This window comes from Camelus bactrianus, chromosome 6 (genome assembly GCF_048773025.1).
Source record: "Camelus bactrianus isolate YW-2024 breed Bactrian camel chromosome 6, ASM4877302v1, whole genome shotgun sequence".
NCBI lineage: Eukaryota > Metazoa > Chordata > Mammalia > Artiodactyla > Camelidae > Camelus > Camelus bactrianus.
In genome coordinates, this window is record NC_133544.1 from 101,536,999 (window position 1) to 101,560,784 (window position 23,786).

General features: G+C 38.5%; 1 long non-coding RNA gene across 4 annotated transcripts in view; it reads right to left on the minus strand.

Moving 5' to 3' along the window:
• Positions 1–23,786, minus strand: part of LOC141578011 (uncharacterized) — a 65,479-nt gene that overhangs the window by 37,335 nt on the left and 4,358 nt on the right. The window contains exons 1-5 of one of the 4 annotated variants that reach the window (XR_012507861.1): positions 16,606–22,611; positions 16,317–16,511; positions 15,256–15,542; positions 12,582–12,696; positions 7,539–7,638 (exon numbers count right to left, since the gene is read on the minus strand). This is a non-coding gene — a long non-coding RNA (uncharacterized LOC141578011). Of the gene's footprint in view, positions 1–7,538; positions 7,639–12,581; positions 12,697–15,255; positions 15,543–16,316; positions 22,612–23,786 lie in introns of those variants that run through there. The other 3 variants (XR_012507862.1, XR_012507860.1, XR_012507863.1) reach the window with 3 other exon arrangements.

Consider the following 23,786-nt stretch of genomic DNA (forward strand, 5'->3'; position numbering starts at 1 on the left):
AAAGCCTCTAGATTAGAAAGAAAGAAATAAAACTATTTCAATTCCAGATGACATGATATTATACATTGAAATCACAAGGAATCCACAAAGAAAAAAGAGAGAGAGAGAGAGAAAAAAAAAACTATTAGAATTAACAACATAGTTTGACCAAAATTGTAAGACACAAATCGATATATAAAAAAGTAATTATATTTCTATACAACAGCAGTGAATAATCAAAAAAAAAATGTAGGAAACATTTTCATTTACAATAGCATCAAAAAGAATAAAATACTTAGGAATATTAAGAAAAATATGTGGAATACTGAGGAAAATGTCTGAAACTTGTATATTGAAAACTAAAATACTACTGATAGAAGTTAAAAATGACCTAAAATAAATGGAAAGCTCTTCTGTGTTCATGGATCAGAAGCCTTATCATTGTTAGGATGGCATTTGTCCTCAAAATGACCTATAGATTCAATGCAAATCTGGCTTTTTGTGAGAAATGAGCAAACTGTTCCTAAAACTATGGAAATGCAAGATACCCAGAATAGTCAAAACAATCTTGAAAAAGAACAAAGTTTTGAAGTTTCCAAATTCAAAACTCAGTAACAAAATGGTAATCCATACAGTGTGGTACTTGCATAAAGGACACACAAATAGATTGAGAGAAAAGAACTGAGAGTCCATAAACAAACTCTTACATGTAGCCAGTTAATTTTTCGTAAAGGTTCCATGACAATCCAACGGGAAAAAGTAATTTTTACAAAAATGATGCTGGGACACCTGAACATACACCTGGAAAGAAAGAAAACTGAACTTTTATCTTAACACCATTTATGAAAATTAACTCAAAATAAATCACAGACCTGAAATTATAAAACTTTTAGAAAATGAACAATGAGAAAATCTTCAGGATTTTGAAGTACAAATACTTCTAAGATATGACAGCAAAAGCACAAACAACAAAAGAAAATATATCAAGTGAACTGGACTTCAGTAAAATTAAACACTTCTGTGCTTCAAAGGACTTCATCAACAAAGTAAGAAGACAATCCACAGAATGGGTGAAAATATTTCCAATATTTTCCCTGATAAGGGACTTTTTATCCAGAATAGACAAAGGAGACTTAAAACATGAAAATACAAAGACAAATACAATTAAAATGGGCAAAGAATTTGAATAGATGTTTCTCCAAAGAAGACATACGAATGGGAAATAAGCACATAAAAAGATGTTCAACATCAGTAGGCATTAGGGAAACAGAAATCAAAAGCACAATGACATGCCACTTCATACCAAATAGGATGACAAATATATATGATATATGATATATAAATATGTATCTATAAACTCGGTAATAAAAAGTGTTGATGAGGATGTGGAGAAACTGGACTCCTCATACATTACTACTGGAAATATAAAATGGTGCAGTCACTTTAAAAACTACTTTAGCAATTCCTCAAAATGTTAAAAGTAGAATACATCCCAGCAATTCCATTTTTTGATATATCCTGAGAAGAACTGAAAATATGTGTTCACACAAAAACTTGTCCATGAGCATTTACAGCAGAATTATTCATCATCAACTGATGGATGGATAAGCAAAGTGGTGTATTTATAACAATGGCATATTATTTGAACACAAAAAGGACTTTGGGTACTGATATATGCTACACCATGGATGAGCCTTGACAACGTCACACTAAATGAAAGACGACAATCAAAAAAGGCAGCATACTGTATGGTTCTACTTATATGAAATGCCCAGAACAGGCAAATCCGTAGAGACAGAAAGTAGAGTGGTGGCTGCTGGGGTCTAAGGGAAAGGAAGTTTAGGGAGTGACTTACTAAAGGGTACTGGTTCTTTTTGGGATTGATGGCTACAAAACCCTGAAATGTACTTAAAATCCTAATGCACAATTTCAAAGGCTGCATTTTATGGTATGTGAATTATATCTCCATAAAGCTGTTACTTTTGAAGCTGAACCCACATATGGAGCAACTGGCCCAGCACTGACTGCAGCATCTGGAGGGGGAGTGACCCACCCACCCACCACAAAGGAAAGGATCACCTGACCCAGTGTTGGAGGGGTGCAATCTTCTTGCCGAAAGACACTGTGAGCAGCACAGACAAGGGGGCAAACAGAGCAAGGTGAGTTTGTGAAACAGGGCGAAGACACAAAGGCCTCTCAATAAAACCATTAAGAGCACACAGTCTCTAGGAGAACACATCTTTGTTTTTAAAATCTTTTTATGTCTGTTTTATTCCTATTACATTTTTAATCTTTATTTTTAAACAGTCCTATATGTTTACAATTCTCATTTCATTTATATTCTCTTGGTTTTGATCTGTTATTTATTAGTCACAGGTTTCAAATATTGTATTTTGAATTTTCTCTTCTTTTTATTAAGATTCTTAAAAGATATCTCAACTCGATTCCTATTCTGCTTCAACTTGCTCTTCTATTATTGATTATACACTCTTTTCAAACCTTCTTTTCCTCCATTCTTTTAAAATTCTCTCTCTCTCTCTTTTAAGTTTTATTCCCACATAGGCTTTAGATAGATAAATAAATAAACTCCTTTAAGGACCACAATAGATAACTGATACTCCAAAAGCCACAGGGCCAGAGAGATATGAACAGAATGAAGAAGCAGAGGAAGTCCTGCCAATTAAAATAGCAAGAGAAATCCCCTCAAAGAACGATCAATAAAATAGTCATTGATGGCCTACTAGATCAAGATTTCAAAAAAGAAGTGATCAAATTACTGAAGGAACTAAAAGAGATAGTCTTTAGAGACATAAAATATATCAAAAACAAAATAGAAGCTATAAAGAAGAGCCAAGTAGAATTGGTAAATTCATTGGCTGAAATGAGATCTGACCTAAAGGCTGTACAAAGCAGGCTAGATAATGCAGCAGAACGAATAAGTGACCTAGAAGACAGGACAACAGAAAGCACCCAATCAGAACAGCTGAGAGAAAAACAAATATAAAACAATGAAAACAATATAAGGAACCTATGGGATAATATAAAGCATGCCAATCTATGCATAATAGGGGTACCAGAAGGGGAAGAAAGAACAAAGGGGATGGAAAAGGTAATTAAAGAAATCATGACTGAAAACTTCCCAAACTTAAAGAAGGAATCAGACACCCAAGCACAGGAGGCTCAGAGGGTCCCAAACAGGAAGAGCCCAAAGAGAAACACGCCAAGATATATCATAAATCAAGATGGCCAGACTGAAGGATAAAGAAATGTTCCTAAAGGCAGCAAGAGAAAAACAAACAGTGAGTTACAAGAGAAGGCTCTCAGCTGATTTCTCTACAGAAACACTACAGGCCAGAAGGGAGTGGCAAGATATATTCAAAGTCCTGAATGAAAAAAAGATGCAGCCTAGGATACTTGCTCCAGCAAGGCTATCCTTTAGAATAGAAGGAGAGATAAAGAATTTCACAGAGAAGCAAATACTAAAAGAATTTAGCAACACTAAACCCATGCTAAAAGAAATATTGAAAGGTCTACTCTAAATAGAAAAGAAGCAGGATGCTACAGAAATGAGAATTCATGACTGTGAGAGTATTTTTCCTTTCTTCTTTTTTTTTTTAAATCTTGTTCTCAGTAGGATGGGTTTGAGATTACATTAATATCTGTTTAGTACACACAGTTACAGTAATTGGTTAACAGACTTACAAAAAAGTGTAATCACAAGCCAAAAACTTACAAGTGAGTCACAAAAACTAAATACAATACAAAGGAAAATTACCATACCACAAAAGGAAGAAGAAAGGAACCAAGAAGAAATACCAAATCAACTGCAAAAATAAGTTGAAAATAGCAATAAACTCTCATCTATCATTAATTACTGTAAATGTTAATGGTCTAAATGCTCCAGTCAAAAGACAGAGTAGCAGACTGGATAATAAAGCAAGAACCTTCAATACACTGCATACAAGAGACACACTTTAGGGAGAAGGACACATATAGATTGAGAGTGAATGGACGGAAAAGGATATTCCATGCAAATGGAAATGCCATAAAAGCAGGTGTAGCAGTATTGATTTCAGACAAAATAGACTTTAAAACAAGGGCCATAAAGAAAGATAAATAAAGACATTTTATAATGATTAAAGGATCAATACAAGATGAAGATATTACAATCATTAATATATATGCACCCAACATGAGCACCTAAGTACATTAAACAACTACTAACAGAGATAAAGGGGGAAATTGATGGGAATACAATCATTGTCAGAAATTTTAACACCACATTAACATCACTAGACAGATCTTCCAGACAGAAAATAAATAAGGCAACAGAGAAATTAAATGATACAAGAGAATAGTTGGATTCAGTGGATATTTTCAGAGCATTACAATTCCCCATAACAGAATAAACAATCTCTTAAAATGTGTGTGGAACATTTTCTTGGATTGATCATGTACTTAGTCACAAAAGAAGCCTCAACAATTTTAAGAAGATAGAAATTATCTCAAGAATCTTTACTGACCACAATGCCATGGACACTAGAAATCAACTTCAGAGAAACAAAGGAGAAAGAAAGGAAAGCATTGAGATTAAACAACATGCTATTAGAAAACCAATGGGTCAATGATGTAATCAAAGTTGAAATTAAAGAATACCTTGAGACAAATGAAAATGAAAACACAACCACACAAAACATATGGGACACAGCAAAAGCAGTGCTAAGAGGAAAGTTTAGGGTAATGCAGGCCTTCCTCAAAACAGAACAATACCAAATAAACAATCTAACCCACCAGCTGAAAGACAAGAAACAGAAGAGCAAAAACACACAAAAGTCAGCAGAAGGAAGGAAATAATAAAGATCATGGAGGAAATAAATAAAATAAAGATTAAAAAAATAGAGAAAATAATCAATCAAACCAAAAGCTAGTTTTTTGAAAGAATAAATAAAATCGAAAATCCTCTGGCCGTACTCACAAAGAAGAATAAAGAGAGAGCACAAATTTGCAAAATAAGAAAGGAAAATGGAGAAATTACAACAAATAACATAGAAATACAGAATATCATATGAGAATATCATGACAAACTACATGGAAAAAAATGGATAACCTAGTGGAGATGGACAAGTTTCTGGAAACATACAGTCAATTAAGACTGAATCAAGAAGAAACTATCCACTTGAACAAATGGATCACTAGGAATGAAATTGAATTAACAATAAAAAACCTCCCTACAAATAAAAGTCCAGGACTGGACAGCATCACCGGGGATTTCTACCACACATACAAAGAAGAACTCATACCAGTCCTTCTCAAACTCTTCCAGAAGATTGAAAAGAAGGAATATTCCCAAACTCATTCTATGAAGCCACTATTACCCTGATACCAAAACCAGGCAAAGACACCACCAAAAAAGAGAATTACAGACTAATATCACTGATGAACACAGATGAAAAAGTCCTTACCAAAATACTAGTAAATAAAATCCAACAGCACATAAAAAAGATAATACATCATGCTCAAGTGGGGTTCATCTCAGGGACACAAGGGTGGTTCAACATATGAAAATCAATCAATGTAATACTTCACATCAACAAGAGAAAGGACAAAAACCACATGATCATCTCAATAGATGCAGAAAACTTTTGATAAAATTCAACACCCATTTATGATAAAAATTCTCACCAAAGTGGGTATTGAGGGAACATATCTCAACATCATAAAAGCTATAGATGACAAACCTACAGCCAGCATAGCACTCAACGATGAAAACCTCAAAAGATTCCCACTAAAATCTGGGACAACTCAAGGATGCCCACTATCACCACTCCTATTCAACATAGTCTTGGAAGTCCTGGCCACAGCAATCAGGCAAGTAACAGAAGTAAAAGGGGTCTAAATTGGAAAAGAAGAGGTAAAAGTGTCACTATATGCAGATGACACGACAATATATATAGAAAACCATAAAAGGTCCACACAAAAACTACTAGAGCTGATCGAAGAATTTAGCAAAGTAGCAGGTTACAAGATTAATGTTCAAAAATCAGTTGCATTTCTTTACACAAATGATGAGTCAACAGAAAAAGAAAGTAAAGAAACAATCCCCTTTAAAATAGCACCCAAAGTAATAAAATATCTAGGAATAAATCTAACCACAGACGTGAGAGAATTATACACAGAAAACTATAAACCATTGGTGAAGGAAATTAAAGAAGACTTTAAAAAATGGAAAGGTATCCCAAGCTCTTGGATTGCAAGAATCAATATTGTTAAAATGGTCACACTGTCCAAGGCAATCTACAGATTTAATGCAATCCCTACCAAATTATCCTGGACATATTACATAGAACTAGAACAAATCACAATAAAATTTATATGGAACCATCAAAGACATAGAATTTCCAGGGAATAACTTAAGAAAAAAAGAAAGAGGCTGGAAAAATAACTGTCCCAGACTTGAGACAATTCTATAAAGTTACAGTCGTCAAGACAGCATGGTATTAGTACAAAAACAGACATACAGCCAAATGGAACAGAATAGAGAGCCCAGAAATGAGCCCAAATACTTTTGGTCAACTAATATTCAACAAAGGAGGCAAGAATATACAATGGAATAAAGATAGTCTCTTCAGCAATATAAACATAAGACAAGATACAATAAACCTCCTAGGAGAAAATACAGGCAAAATATCTGACATACATCTCAGAAATCTTCCCCTAGGGCAGTCTACCCAAGCAATAGAAATAAAAGCAAGAATAAACAAATGGGACCTAATGAAACTTACAAGCTTCTGCACAGCAAAGGACACCTTAAGTAAAACAAAAAGACAACCTACAGAATGGGAGAACATTTTTGCAAATGAAACTAACAAAGGCTTGATCTCCAGAATATATAAGCAGCTCATATGACTTACTAAGAAACAACCAAATAACCCAATCCAAACATGGGCAGAAGACCAAAACAAGCAATTCTCCAAGGAAGATATACAAATGATCAATGGGCACATGAAAAAATGCTCAATATCACTAATTATCAGAGAAATGCAAATCCAAAGTACAATGAGGTATCACCTCAAACCAGTCAGAATGGCCATCATTCAAAAATCCACAAATGACATATGCTAGAGAGGCTGTGGACAAAGGGAAACCTCCGACACTTCTGGTGGGAATGCAGTTTGGTGCAGCCACTTTGGAAACAGTATTGAGTTTCCTCAAAAGACTAGGAATAGAATTGCCATATGAAACAGGAATCCCACTCCTGTGCATATATCCTGAAGGAACCCTACTTCAGGATGACAGCTGCACCCCAATATACATAGCAGCACTATTTACAATAGCCAAGACATGGAGATAGCCTAAATGTCCATCAACGGATGACTGGCTAAAGAAGTGGTATATTTATAGAATGGAAAACCACTCGGCTATAAAAACTGACAATATAGGGCCATTTGCAGCAACGTGGATGCCTCTGGAGAATGTCATTCTAAGTTAAGTTAGCACCGTAACAAGGAATAAAGAGAAGTTACCTCTAAGTACAGTTATTTTGATTAAAATATACATACAGAAAGCAAGTCACCCCCACGACTGCTGCCAGGAGGAGCATCTGAATGTAATAGCCCAGCCCAAGCAAAGTAGATTCCGACCTTCTCTCCGTAGAATTTCCTGTAGAAAGACAGAAGGTAGTTTCAGAAGACACACATATTCACTCTGTAGCTTCATCCTCATGTTAATTTCTTTTTTCTTTGTTTTTAAGGTGGGGCATAAATAGGTTTATTTATTTGTTTTTTAAATGGAGGCATTGGGGATTGAACCCAGTACCTCATGCATGCTAGGCATTCACTCTACCACTGAGTTATACCCTCCTTCCATCATACTAATTTCTGATTCTAAAACAAGGGGGCTTTAAGTTTAAACCTCTGACTCAATTCACACTTAAAACATATGCGTTTTCACAGCAGCCCCCAAATTCTACCGTGAAATAAGAAGTATTTTACGTATCATAGAAATACAGATCACTGGTTCACCTGCTGAAGAGAGATAAATGAGAACAGAGCAAAGGAGGAGACGAGGCCGACTCCGGAGCAGATGCAGGGGATCATCACCACTCACTGGACAGTCTGGCACATTCAACAAATCCCACCAAAGATCATTCTTAACAGGCTTGACACAAGTGGACTTCAACTACTGGCTCAGTCATCTGCGTCTGCCTTATCTCGGGAACTTCCCTGGAGCAAATGCATCGTAAACCACAGATAATAAGGAAATGGCTGATAATGATAACAACTGGGAGTGCAATGTCTCTCTGACAAAATATTTATAAAACTCATGTAGGAATGGGAGAGGGCAGGAGGGATGTGGCTGAGTAAGGAACTGCCCTGTATTCTTTGTATCTAGCTCGTCGGCTGTACCTAGGTTTCAAAAACACTTCAATGTTACTCAGTTAAGCTGGAGTAGACGGAACAGGCCAGGGAGGCAAGATTAGAAGAAAGGAGGCAGGGCACGAAGCGGTGCCAGGCTGGTCCTGAAAGGGAGACAGACACAGACAGGCAGACACAGAGGGCTTAGGGATGAGGCGGAAAAATGAGGCGGCGGCTCAGGTGTGTTTGCTGCTGCTGCTACTTCCCTCAGCTGGAGCACTGCTGACGCGGCAGTGCTGGGTAAGACCTGTGACTTTCCTCAGCTCTGAGTTCTCTCGGAAGCTTCCGGCTCAGTCTGGAGCTGAGATGAGCTCCGAGGGCTTAGCCTAGGGAGGACTCAGCTCTGAGAACAGCCTGGAGTCCTGAGAAACTTCACGCAGGAACCCCTAGGGCTGGACCAGCGCTCACAGGGCTGCTGTGAGACCAGCTCCATCGTCAGAGACCTGGGCGTGGACCATTCCATGGGGAAAATGGCTGAGCCCGATGCCAAATCAGATAGGAGGGACAAAGTGTGTTCATTCTCATGTGACTGGTCTTTGTGGCCTGGCTCACAGATGGCAGGCTCAGGATGGTGTCTGGCAGAGAAAACCCTGGCAATGGGTTTGAGATGTCTTGGACTCTTTCTTGTTAAGCTTTTTGTAATACATTCTTATCAACTATCCATCCTGAAAATGCCACATTCAAAACTGAAAGAATGTTAGAAGTTGCTTGCTCCAACTGGCCAATGGTAAACACACCCTGCTACAGTTAGAGAGCTGGTCAGGCAGCCTCTGCCTGCATATTTACAATGACGGAGAGTTCATTACTTCCAAAGGTTACATGTCGGCAAGAATGTCAGAAAGAATTTTTGAACCTTAAACAGATGTCTGCCCCCTAGTCCTTGCTGAAAGGCTAGAAATAATGAGGATCCCTTCAAATGTAGTTTTGTCTGATTGTTATCTCTCTCTGTCAAAAACACCCCAATTCTTAACATCAATTTTTCAAAATTCAGCTTTGATTTCTTTTTATCAAACTTATACCATATATTCATTAAAGAGTCAAACAGTTCTCGAACACCGATTGTAAAAAGGAGCAGTTCCCAACAACCACCCCATTTCCTGGTCAGAAGCAACAATGTTCAGCTCCTACTGCTGACTCTTGGAATAAAAACTCCCTATTTCTGACTAATATCCTTGTAACACAGCCTACTGACTTTTTCAGCTTTATGTATCACCTATTTAACTTTCTATTTTGGAAAATGAATATTAAGCTCTCTTTCAAACCACATCTCCTCTACACACCCAAACCTTCATTCTTCCAAACTTTTGATACAAATACATTATAATTTTGATCAGCTCAGTATCCTTGCTTTACATTATTAGGACTCTGTACAGACGGTTCACAGCTGTAGCAAGTTGTCTGCTAGGCTTAGTTTTTTATTCCCTACTTTGTTTTTCCTGGAGTTAATAATTGTCTTGGTGGTTCATAGCTTAGATTTCTCTGCGCTTAACAATTCAACCCCATACCTTCTCCTAATGAATAACTTTCTCAATACTTTCCAATTCATTGTCTACAAATTTCATCTCCTTGAATAAATCTCTTCAGATCTCCTTCAACCTGGATTAACGACATGCTAGTCTTGTCACAGAGCTCAAGGGGCCACTAGTGGGAAGCAACAAGGGAATACATGGACCAGGAGAAGGGAACAGATCAACATAATTTCCTTCACAAACATACTTAAAATAGTGGGAAAATTGTTCTCTTTACAAACACAAACACACACACCAACCCCAAAATCCCATAAAGAATGATTAAATAGCCATCAAACCCATTGCCCTGCCATCAAATTCTGTATAACATAAAACAAAAATAACAGAAGGAATATATCATATAAATATGAATCTCAAGGGGGATGGGGTACACTCAGTGGCAGAGTGTGTGCTCAGCTAGCATAAGGTCCTAGATTCAATCTTCAGTACCTCTATTAGAAAAAAAACATTAGAAACAATAGAAAAATGTATCAACTTTAAATATTTACAAATATATAAACTTCCTCTTTTAAAACTGTTCTACAGGATAATCCGGGTTAATGAGAAAGTGCCTCTTCATGACTGTGATCCTGCTGATAATTGTGGGAGGAAATTAGAGTATGACCACATGAAATAAAATCCCTTATGAAATAATGATCCCGGGTGACAATCATTATTGGCTGCTGTCATCACAAAAAAGAGAGTCAACTGGACATTATGTACCTTATGACAGGAGTACAAAACTTCATATAACAAATATTCTTGCACAAATTTGAACCTCGTTCAGATCAAGCTTTTAGGGGAGGATCAAATCACTTAGCTAAAGCCAATACATAGGATGGAGAAATAAGTCTAACCACAGGGGAGAATGAAATCAACCAAACAGGAAATAGAGAAATCCCTCAGCAATTTCAAGGAAAATGAGAAACAGGAAAATTATAGATTAGAACCCACTTGAGAGATATGCTAGCTGCAATGTGTGAACTTAGTCTGGATCCTGATTTCAACCCCAAAACTGCTTAAAAGTGTATTTTTGTGACAATCAGGGAATTATTTTGTAACCCTAAAAAAAATGAATATTCCAATTGTATTTGAAAGAGACCTTGTCATTTCACTAATGAAAGGTTAAGCTACGTAGGATTGCCTTCAAAATGATCCCGAAGTGGGGGAGGGGAAGAGGTGGAGATGAAAGTTGCAACAACAGTGACTCTGAGTTGATAATTCTGGAGATGGGTGACTGATACAGACAGGCTGGATGTGCTGTTCTCTCTACTTCTGTACGTGTTTGAATCTTTCCATAAAATGTGAAACAAACAAAAAGACTTCAGTGATTTAAAACCCTCACTTGGAAGGTTAAGAGGTTTGCCCAAGTAGGTGGGCATCTGAATGGGGCACTGAGATTAGGAAGATCAGGCACCTGGCTCCAGGCCGACCTGGGGCTACCTTGACCTTTCTCTTCTCCTCACCATCCACAGCCAGCCCATAACTGCATCCTGTCAGCTCCACTCCCCAAACGCATTCTCCCTGGCTCCCACCATCTCTCATCTGGCCCACTCCAAGAGCCTCCGACCAGGCCTCCCTGCTTCCTGGGTCCCTGCAATTCATTCTCCACATTATCTTTGCAAATTGTGAGAGAAAATTACCTTAGTGCTTAAACTATCATGACTGCTTCTCACTGCACTTAGAGTCTACACTACTTTCCGTGCTCCTGATGCCCTTCTAAACCTCGCGTCTCATCACTCTCACCAGCGTTGGCTCCAGTATCTCCTCAAACCTGCTGAGCACATTTGTGCCTCGGGGCAATGGACAAGCTGCCTCTATTCCTGGGGTGACTTATCCCAGATCCTCAAAGACCAGCCTCCTTATCACCATCTTAGCTCACATGTAACCTTCTCAAAGATAGCTTTCTTGACTCCATTTCCCCCAAGTCTCCCATCTCAACACTGTATTATTTCCTTCATTTCAATCTGAAATTTTTTCCTTATTAGCCCGATTATTTTTGTTTGCTCAGTTGTCCTTGGCCTCCCTCCTCCCAGCAGCCTTGCACAAACAGCATAAGCTCCGGGGAGCAGCCGGCGCTGATGCTCTGAGAATACACATGCTGAGCGCGACATTACAGTCACGTGGTGTAGTGAAACGGTGTCGAACAGCAGATAGAGCTAAGCAGTGAGAATACTTCTCTTATTTTATAATTTAAGTGAAACCTAACATTTACTCCTGTTTAATGTAGAATTTGGTAGGTCTTTGTTCCCAGTTCCTGGACGGCAACCCCTAAAGCCTTGAAATTTCCCAAGATAGGAGTGTCTTTACTATTCATGGTGGACCCTTGGATGGCTTGTGTTCATGAGATAACTCAGGATGGGGACTGGCCAGCCAGAGACACCAACCATGATTAGAGGAGTGGGGCTTTGAGCTTTGTGACAAGTGAGTGACCATCAGGAGAGGTAGGGGCTCAAATGTTAGGGCTTTGACTTACAGTTAGTGTTTGGGGTAGCCATGTCAGTAGTGACCCAATAAATCATGTCTTTGTAATAAAGTCTCCAGTAAAAACTTGGGGCAACAAAGCTCAGAGCTCCTGTGAGCTTCCTGGTTGGTAACACTCTTGGAGGACTGTCACACTCAGAAGCCATGAGGGCAACCCTGAGCCCTTCCCACTGGAGTGCTCTCCACAACAGCTCACCTGATGAGATCTAAGGGCTGCTTCTTGTCTATGCTTCGAGGAGGAGCACATTCCCTGTACAGAAGGCCCTGTTCGCTGGGGCAGCTGAGGTCCTCTGATGGAGGCTGAAGTTGCACTGGGAAGCAGAAGCAAACAGGTGAGCGTCACTGTCACCACGTGTTCACATGTTCTGCTAATAAAATGTGGTGCTAACACTTTGTGGTCATTTGTAAATAAGGGGCCCTCCTTTGCCAGAAGGGATGGAGGTACCATATAATTTTTCATAATTCTCACCGAGGATTAATACTAACCCCTTGAGGGTCATTTGCAAACGTGGCTGGAAAGGAACACTTGGATGTTACAGTCCTGGGACCACCGTGGGTACCCGGTGAAGGCCTTGCAGATGCTTAATGTCCTACAACCGGGCCAGTCTTCCACAGCAAATAAAACTACGCCACCCAAGTGCCCAAACTGCTTCAGTGGAGGCAGCAGCCCCCTCCTTGGACACCCAGAGGAACCTGGACTCTGGCTGTTTAGGGGCAGGGTCAATTCTAAAACCCAGGCTTTTTTGTCCCCACAATTCAGTAGTTATTCGGTGACAGCACATGGAATATAAACAATAAAGAAACTTGACATGATGTTATATATTTAGCTTTCTCAAGAAACAAAATTTAAATCCAGTCATTCTCCTTCCCACCTGACCTACATTCCTTTCTCCTGTACTAGAACCAGATTATTACCCACCCAGCCTTAGCATGGGTCCTGACTCCACTTACCTCCCTCCCAAACACCACATGAGATGATTCCTCAGCCTGGATGTGGAACCAGCAATTACAACAGGCTTTAGTGGAAAAGAAATGGTTGTGGGCAGATGCCAACTAAACACTGTAGAATCCTGGTGTCCCACATTAGTAATCATGACAGCTGTTTGCAAGTGTCCCCAAAGTTCATTTCAGACTCTCACTGCTAATTTTGCTGGGATATAAATATAAAACATGTGGACTGCTGGGCTGGACTGCTATGCTGAGTCTCTGATCCAGGAAGCTCAGTGTCTGCTCCCTGCAACCAGCTCCCTGTTCTGTTCATGCATGTGCATCAAGCAGCTGTTTAGTGTCCATTTTAGTATCTTAGACAGTGCATTTCAGTATGGTCTTCATCCACAAATACGTGTACCACACAGTAGTAATGATCAATCTCAGTCTTTGCTTTCTTTTGTCTTAGAGAGTCAGATAAACGGATAGCAAGGTAACAAAGTCATAGAGCGCTATAATATAGTATTTCCTTTATTTCAATGACAGGATTTATTTAAAGAGCTTAGATATAACATCTTTGCATTTATGGCATCATTTAGCGTCTGAAGCTCTTACATTTTACAAACTTCATTTCATGCGAGATGTTGTCAGTTAGAGAAGTGCTTCTGAATTTGAGGGGTTGCTGTCATCTCAGATGGAGTCCCTAAAAAATGTCAAAACTCTGCAGTATTGTCATCATGACAAGAACTCAGACAGATGAAATTTGGAAAGCCCTGTGATTTACTAGTGCACAGACAGAAAATGGTATTTCAGAGGGAAAAAGCCTGAATTACAGAAAATGATAAATGAAATGGTCTAACATGCATTTCCCTTACAAAGAACTAATACTTCTTTGGTTGATAATAACATCTGTCAGTAATTATGAAAAGAGCTGGCAAATGCATAGTACTTACTATTAGCCAGGGCTGTTCTAAAATTCAAACAGATTCATTAATCCCCATAGCATCTCTACGAGGTGGGTACTATTATTATCCCCATTTTATTGATGAGGAACTTGATAAACACAGAGGCTAAATGACTTTTACAAGGTAGACAGCGAGAAACCAGCACAAGTGTTCCAGCCTGAGTCTATGCTCTTGGCCACTTCTACCTTTTTTTTTCTTTTTTTTTTTGGTGGCAGGGAGATAATAAGGTAATTCTGGTGGGGGGTGGGGAGGTAATTAGGGTTATTTGTCTATTTTAGAGGAGGTGTTGGGGGCTGAACCCAGGACTTTATGCGTGCTAAGCATGCGCCCCATCACTTGAGCTGTACCCTCACCTCTCGAGTCTATGCTCTTAGCTGCTAATCCACACTGCCCCACATGGTAACTCTGGGGGAACTACAGTTCATTCATTCACCCACTTGTTAAACTCAGCCTTCCTGGTGCCTGGGATTCAGCAGTGAACAAGACAACATGGTTCCTGCCCTAAATGGGCTTGTCGACTCCTGACATATTATCTTCATTTTACCCAGGAAGTAACAAGGTCAAGAAGACTCACCTTTTCCTGTTAACACCGGAGGATACATGAAGTGCTTTATTTCATTTCTGCCATTTGACTTACACCATGGGAAGGGAAAGCTGCCTTGCAGATCCCGGAGCTCACAAGCCAGTTAATCCTGAATTTTTTTTTAAAACTGTCCCTTACTTGATACTTGATCTGAGAAAGGATGAAGTAAACCTAAATAGATTCTAAGAAAGCGTGTGGTTTATACAGGGTAAATAACCAGCCACTGTTTACTATCCTAACAGGAATCTGTAGGCATATTTCTTTTCTTTCTCTTTTTTCATTTTTATGGGCAGCTTTTAAAAACCAAACCAAACCAACAAAACCAAATCACTTATAATTCAACAGCAGGTTCTAAATCACCCCCAAGACAGCAGCTAAACTCGGTTTAGACTTACAGTGAGGCTCCTGGTGGTTGGATTGATGAATGTATCTCTATCCTGAATATAAAAGTCGTTCACGCAGCTCTTCTCAAATAGGGCAATGAAAAACTCTTGTTCCGGTTGTTGATACTTTCATCCACTTGGAGGACTTTCATCAAACAGCTGAAGGTATCAAAGGCTGAGGACACGGTTTTCAGATGATTGGGATTCAGAGGCAATTTTATGTACAGTATCTCAGCGTATGTACAGAGCACCACCCACAGGGTGTGTACATTTGCAAATACAAGCTTGTCATCCAAAACCTATATTGGGAGAATGAAAACACAAACCAGGAAACTATTTTCACATTTTTAGTACACAGATTTTTCTTACATTGCTGGTAGTTAAAGCACTTGTGCAAACACACACAGATATGACACTGGTAAAAGTGAAGATATAATGAAAATAGATTTGCAAACCATCATACATTTTTGCCTTAAAGTTAATTTCTTTGTTGAAATTACTGAAAAGTTATTTAAAATCCTTACAATTCATTCATAAAATAACCAATGTTTTAGATGAAGAAAAGTAAACTTGTTAACTTTTAGTCCAAATTAGTAACTAAAAATAGAAACACGAAAAAATTCTTTGCAGGGGCATTGTAATGACAATTTTTTAAATTTCTTAAACCTAGGACTATTTACATATCTGTTCAATATAATGTTAAACAGCCATTAAAAGGGATTTAAAAGAATTATATTTGTTAATATGGAATATATAATAAAAGGAAAAAGAAAAAAATGTGAAATAATAATTTTCATTTTTGGAAGGGAAAAATATCTACATTTGAACAAAAAAATGTTTAGAAGGATTTTAAGATTCTTTATGTATAACTAAGGTACAGATGATTTTTAATTCCACTGCTTTTAATTCCATTGGATTTTAATTCCAATGTTCTTTCATTTTCAATTTTGGGGGAAATTTTTATAATAAAAAAACTTTAAAATTGTTCTTGCATAAATACATTAATAGATATATTTATGACTACATTCTCTGGCTATTAAAAAAGATCTCCTAGCTTTGGATCTGAAACATACATTCCATAATGCAGATTCTGACTGACTCGCCTCCCAGTCCAGAGCAAAGGCACGGCTAGGGTGACATGTTTCAAATATCATTCCAGGGAACATGCAGGCTCCCAGCCAACGGCTGCAAAGGGACTGACACTGATCTGCTTGCTCCCAGCTGCAGACCATCACAGATGAGTTTAGATTCATAGGCTCAAGTTTTCTCTGTCAAAAGAAATCAGAAAATGTTAGACTTTTACTTTCACCACGGGAACAAGAAGTTGTTTGATTTTCTTTTATTAAAAAAAAAACAACAAACCAATTTGAACCTGAAGAAAAGACATTTGCTCAAAATACCACAGTAGCAATGAAGGTGCTCTGGCTGGCAGGGACTTGTTGGATTCCTGTGAGTGCTGGACTCCTCACATGGAATTCCCTTGGCACTCCAGAAGGCCTGTGGTTGTCCCCATGGGTTTGTGGCCATATGTGGTGCACAAAAGTCTCTGGCTTTGCCACAATTTCAAAGCCTTTTTTGGCTTATGAAAGGCTTTGCACTCAAATGGAGTTTTCTTGAGTCCACTCACTGATGTCATTCACCAGAGTTATAGTCCAGATCTGACATTCTAGACTCTTAAAATCTTGCAGACATTCAAATGGTTCAGGTTTGGATGTGTATTCACCTCTGCAGGCCTGGACCAAATTCCATAAAGCCACCCGGACAAGTTCAGCAAAATGCAAAGACATTTTTCTTTCTGCAAGACTGAAATGTCTGTGAAGCTATAAAAACTTCTGCATCTACAAAAATAGGGAACCAACTCATCAATAACATATCTATCCATAATGCATGGACATTTGAAAAAATACTGTATTTTCTCCTATTAAATTCTATCTGGCTTTTGCCAAATTGTGTCCTAAACTGTAAGGAAAGTATATAAATGTAGAGAATTTTTGACCTTTTAAGAGAAAAAGGAACCCTCCTACTCGGTTGGTGGGAATGTAAATGTTGCAGCCACCATGGAGGACAGTATAGAGTTTCCTTAAAAAACTGAAAATATACTTCCGTGTGATCCAGCAATCCCATTCATGGGTATATGTCTGGAGAAAAATATAATTCAAAAAGACACATGCACCCCAGTGTTCACAGCAGCACTATTTACAATAGCCAACACACTGAAACAACCCAAATGTTCACTGGCAGATGACTGGATAAAGAAGTTGTGGTATATTATATATATATGTATATTTACATATATACACGCATATACACACACATATATACACATGAACACACACACACAATGGAATACTGCTCAGCCATTAAAAAATTAAATAATGTCTTTTGCAATAACATGGATGGACCTACAGGGTATTATGCTAAGTGAAATATGTCAGAGAAAGAAAAACAAATATTCTATTTATTAACTTATATGTATATCTAAAAAATAAAACAAATTAATTACTATAATAAAACAGAAATAGACTCACAGGTACACAGAACAGACTGGTGGTTACCAATGGGGAGAAGGAGGAGAGGGAGGCAGGAAGGGGGTAAGGGATTGAGAGGTAAAAAGTACTATGTATAAAATGGATAGGTTATAGGGCTGTATCATACAGCACAGGGAAATATAGCCATTATTTTATGGTGACATTAAATGGAATATAATATATAAAGATGTTGAGCCTCTGTGTTGTACACCTGAAAATAATATGATGGAAATCAACTACTCAATTATAAAATACTTAATCAAAGTTTTTTTCATATTATTTGCAATAAGTTAGAAGCCAGCACTGTCAATAGAAACATAGTACAAGTCACAATTTTCCAGTAATCCCATTTAGACAATAAAAAGGAACAAGTGTACTTAATTCCAGGAATAATTATATTTATCCCAAAATATCCAATATACTATCATTTCAAAAGTGATTAACACTTTGAAAACTTTTAATAAATATTTTACATTATTATTGTTGTACGAAGTCTTGAAAATCTATTATGTATTTTCCACTTATAGAACATCTCAATTCACAATAGTCACATGTGGCTGGTGGCTACCATACTAGACAGAGCAGATTACACCATTCACACTTCTGATAAATTACCTGCTCTTATTTATTTAAAAAACTTCCAGAAAAGGCTTTAGATATTCCCTATATCTAACAAAGCAACCTTGACGGGTGAGGAATATCTTCATTATAAAGTGAAAAATAAAGGTAAGAGAGCCATGGTTACATGTAAGTTAATGTAACAATTCCTTCTTAATTCATTCAGGACTTTACAATCTTTCTTCATATTCCAAGGATTCACTGTCACTGTGCAATATTTTTCACTATAATCATCTTTGGAATTGAGAGGCTTCTGATGACCCTGCTTTGTGCATCTGTACATAAAAGAAAATAACAAACAGAAAAAGACCTTATTAAAGATAATTTAGGGGGGTATAGCTCAAGTGAAAGATCATATTCTTAGCATGCACAAGGGCCTGGGTTCAATCCCCAGAACTTATTATAAAAATAAAATAAATAAAAACATACTTACCACCCCCTGCAAAAAATTAATTAATTACTTTAATTAAAATTTAAAAAAAGATAATTTAGAGAAGCCTTATCAGGCTACAAGAGCTACAATGAATGCCCCTCCCCCATTAATTTAGAAGAAGTTTCACAATATTTCCCAACATAAAGGCTAAAATATAATTCGGAACACTTCCTGATGGTCAGCATCATTTTAACAAAAATGTAGATAATTACTTCCCTGGTGTCAAAGCTCTGTCAGAGATGGGCACAGAAAATTTAGTAAAAATTATTTTGCAACTACCTTTGAAAGAAATGCTGAGAAATGATCTTTTCTGTTGGAAATTAGCCTGCTTTTATATTCTGCAGTAGGCATACGTGTTTACAAACCAGGCAGGAACTGGATCATATTTTACACATACTTTAGAAACTGATTTGAATTTTGCTCTCTACCTGCAAGGCTATTTCTTAGGTAATAACATAAGCTGGCCACTATACTAAATTTTGTTTCCCTGTTTGCTTAATCCTCACAACTCTGTAAGCTGCTATTATTACACCCATATAACAGACATAGAGCTTGAGACAGAAAATAATTTGGGTAACTTGGTAAATGGTGGAGCTGGGTAATATCGCAGCCAGTCTGACACTCAAGTCCATTCTTCTCACCGATGTCTGATACTGCTGCCTACATTCAGCAATGACTCCTGATTTCATATTTAAGTGTGTCATTTCTAAAAGTGCAAAGCTATATTAGTACTGCTGTGTAAATTATTCTTTTCAGATGTGATTGCCAAAAAAACAAAAACAAATAAAATCAGGGTGCCACTGAGGGGAGGGCGAACTGCATATGGATGGACACAAGGGGACTTTATGAGGACACAGTTGCACAACTCTAGAAATAGTTAAAATGGCTGACTTGTACAATTATAATATGTGAATTTTATGGCCTGTAAATTACACCTTAATACAGCTATTAAATTAAGAAACTGAGATACCAAATTAAGACTAAAACACATATATATATATCATACATAGTACAACAGGCAAATATCATTATTTACTGCACCATTTTCCTTCATGCAGCTTCCTTTCCTCACCTGTTAATGAAAGGATGATTCATTTTTAAAATAGCCTTTTAATTTATTCAGCAAATAATTTTTGACGGCCTACAATGTACCCAGGACTACTCTAGGCACTTGGAATAGATCAATAAACAAAACAAAAGTCCTGTCCTCATGGAGCTTGGTTGGAGTCTAGCTGGGGTGGGGGGTGGAGATGACAATACACACAACAGAGCAGCAGAGGAGGTGGCATGCTAGGAAAGAGGAACCATGGAAAAAAGTAAAAAGGGCAAAGTAAAGAGAGTTGAGGGTATAGGATGAGGGTGATGTTGTATTAAATACCAGAGCAGGGCACACTATGAACTGAGGTTAGAATTAAGACTAGGAGGTGAGAAGTCCCAGGAGGACGGAATAACCATCACCAAGGCCAGCGTGACCTCGCATGTTCCAGAATGGGGGCACGGCTGGAGCTGCGGAGAAGGGTCAGTGCAGATCCTGTATGGCCTTGGAGGACATTGTAAGGACTGTGGCTTTTACCCGGAGTGAAATGGGGAGGCACTGCAGAAGGACGACACAATCTAACTTAGGTTTTCAAGGCTCACTTGACTGCGGGGTGAGAATAGTGCAAACGGGTCAGAGATGAAAGGTGGGAAGCTACTGAGAAGGGCTATGCAGGAGGAGAGGACAGTGGCTCAGGGCAGGGAAGCAGCAGTGGAAGCAGGAGCCATGGTGAGAAGTGGCTGGGCTCTGGATATGTTTTAAAGGCAGTGTCAAACCAGATCTATTGACAGAATTCATGTGGTATGTCAGTGAAAGTCAGAATAACTCCAAGATTTTTGACCCAAGCAGCTGGAAGGATTAAGTTTCCACTAACTGAATGGGGGAGGCTGCATAAAGAACCAGTTTGGGGGGTAGGAGGACCAAGAGCTCAGTTTTTACACACGTTGGTTTTAAGATATCAGAGTTCCAAGTGAAGATGCCAAATCAGCAGAATATTATAAGAGTCCAGAGTTTGAGAGAAAAAGTCTAACGGGAGACAGAACTGTGGGAATCATGGGTCACACAGGTGGTACAGGAAGACATGAAACCCAGGTACTCAAACATTAAGATACCCTGGCATTAACCATAGAAGTTATCCTTGAGGGCTTGCCTACTAGGTGAGGATATCAGTCCTATTTCCCGACCACCCGAGTTTTAAAAAGGAACTTACAAATGAATTCGTGCAAGACACTGCCTCCAGTGTGTGGGATCAGAGCTGTAGTCAGAGAATGGGATGGTGCACGCTACTCCCTATGGCACATTGTGTGTGTGTGTGTGTGTGTGTGTGTGTGTGTGTACGCATATTTGTGTGAGCAGGGGGATGAGTTACACCTGTCTTAAGAAAAAGAGGTAGAAATTCTAGAAGCCGAAAGATGAAAGAATATCCAGATCTGGTAGAGGGAACAGGGGAAACACTGTGTACTGCAAGACATATCCCCATAATGCCATTTCCCACCATTCTTTTATCAGGAACACAGTTGGAACCTGGGGAATTATGTAGATACGTGTGATGTACACAAATTTTCTGACTATGTAACACTAAATATCTACATATGTAGCAAGTTAATGATATTTATATCTCCTTCAAGTTTAATAACAAGTTCACAACAGAAGGAAAATAAAATATTGAGGACTGGTAGAATTATCCTTGAAGGCCTTTCAATGCTCAGAATGGAAGCAAAAGCGGCTTCACCCCACAAAGTATGTCATTAAGAGTCAAGAATGTTTTTATTTGCTTAAGAAATTGAGAGTTACAACTTCCTGCTTTAAAGAGTTAACTTTAAGACAGATACCATACTATAAACAACATCTATACTGGTGCTTTCTTAAAGCTATTTTTAGTTCCTGCTTGTTCTGATGTACTCCAGAAACTCTGCAAAGAAAACCTTCTATTCAAAGGCTTAAAGGAATAAAAAAAGAAATAACACCGCATTCTTTTAAGTGTTCTCTGTACTGAAAGTCATTTGCAAATGCAGCACTCTGCCACATATCTACATTTTTAACAATAAAGACTTTTGTGCAATTTTTCAATTGCTATGTGACTTTGCGTCAGTCTCTCACTCAGAAGCAGAATGGAGTACCAGAAAATGACACATCATGTCTAAAACTACAGATGTGGAATATGAACTTACACCAGGAAACAGCTAAGTGGGAGGGTAAGGTTTACCTTTTAAGTTACTGTAAGTGCAGTTACACTTTCTCCCTGCTTCCCCTGTGAAGTGAAGAACTAGTCTTTTCCAGGAAAGCTCTCATTCTGAGTACTGTTTTCTTTAAAATATTTGGAGATTCTTTTTTAAGGTTCTTTCACTTTTAAGTCTTTCCCCAACTCTACATCCCATAACAAGTGTTAAAATTATCCAATAGCCTATTGTTACAGAATATACTCTACAAAAGCTGAGGTTTCCCAGGGCTTGGATCCCACAACTCTGCTACCAGATAATCCTAAATCCTTCCTTCCATAACTGACTCTTCTACCAATTCCCAGCTGCGGGCAAATTCGGCTTCTCAGCCCAGTTAACTTTCTAACTCTGCCTACGAACACTCTACTGCCAGTAAGGGAAATCTAAGGGAGCCAACAAAGCCCCTAGTGAGGGTTGCCTCCTTCAAACAATCAAGAGGCCATCACCAAGCAAATATTTAAACCTACTGCAAAACTTCCGAAGACATCTTACAAACAATATAGTTTATATAGATTCATACTATTTGCTCTGGAATAGTGATTTCCAATGGAGGGAACAAAGGACCACATGACCCAAGCAATTATTTAAAACTGCACATAACTATCCCTCTTCACGTGAGGATTCAGGTAAGCCTGTCCTATAGGTCTAGGTGTAACAGAATGGCAGCACCCCTAGCAGTAGGGTGAAAAGCAGCGAGGTAGACTTTTAGTGAAAGGGAGTGATGTAATAGGACCCACCGCCCACTTACCTCCCACCACAGGACAATCATCTCAGATCGAGAACAAACACTTTGGGAAACAGAGGTTGTTTATGTTTTTATGGTATCTGGTGGAAATAATGCCCTGAGTCACGTGAAGTTGTGGCTGCAAAATTGAACAGGAGACCAGACATTTTCACATTCAGGACACAAATAATCAGCCCCCGAGTGGTCACCATATCTGCTCTCCCCTTTGCCTGTTCACCCCAAAAGCTGCAGGACTCTCCTGCTTGCAGTGACACCCACCATTTCTCACAAATTCCTGCCAAGTTCACGTCAGCAGCTGGTGGTGTCAAAGTCAACATTTGTACTGCTCTGAAGTCTCTCCATTACTTTATATCCTTCTATTTTCTCTGTTGTCTTCCTAGCTACCCTTGCATTCAGAAGCTGGTTAACGCACTAACATTGACTCTGTAATCAGTCCAGGATATAGGAAGCAGAGATTCAACTGTAACCAGTCCCAGAATACTTGTCATGCCACTCTAGTGTCCCAACCAAATACTCTGGCATCCCTCATCTCACCCAAAGAACCACTGAATTACTTAGAGGTTGTAAAAGTAGAGGGTTTCTCTACTGGGAAACACTGGCTTGTGGTAGAGTCTTGATTTCAGTTTTTGCAACTAGTTACAGGCAAAAAGACATGGTCCACAAATTTTCTTCAAGCGTTTGGAATTTAAACTTTTATTAGATACAGAGCCGGCGGACTAACCGTAATCTATGAACATATGGTCATATTATAAATTAATGTCCATGTCTGCCTTACAGCCATGTAAGAACTTGAATTACACCTGCATCCTGTAGGCCTTTAGAATTGGATGTGAAGCATCCTGTGTTAAAAACCTCCTATCCAGTCCCAGAACACCTTAAAGACAACATCACATTAATGCCACTGAATACATTAGTATAGAACTTGTATGGTTAAGTTACATCTCCAATTTCCCAGAGCTGGAAA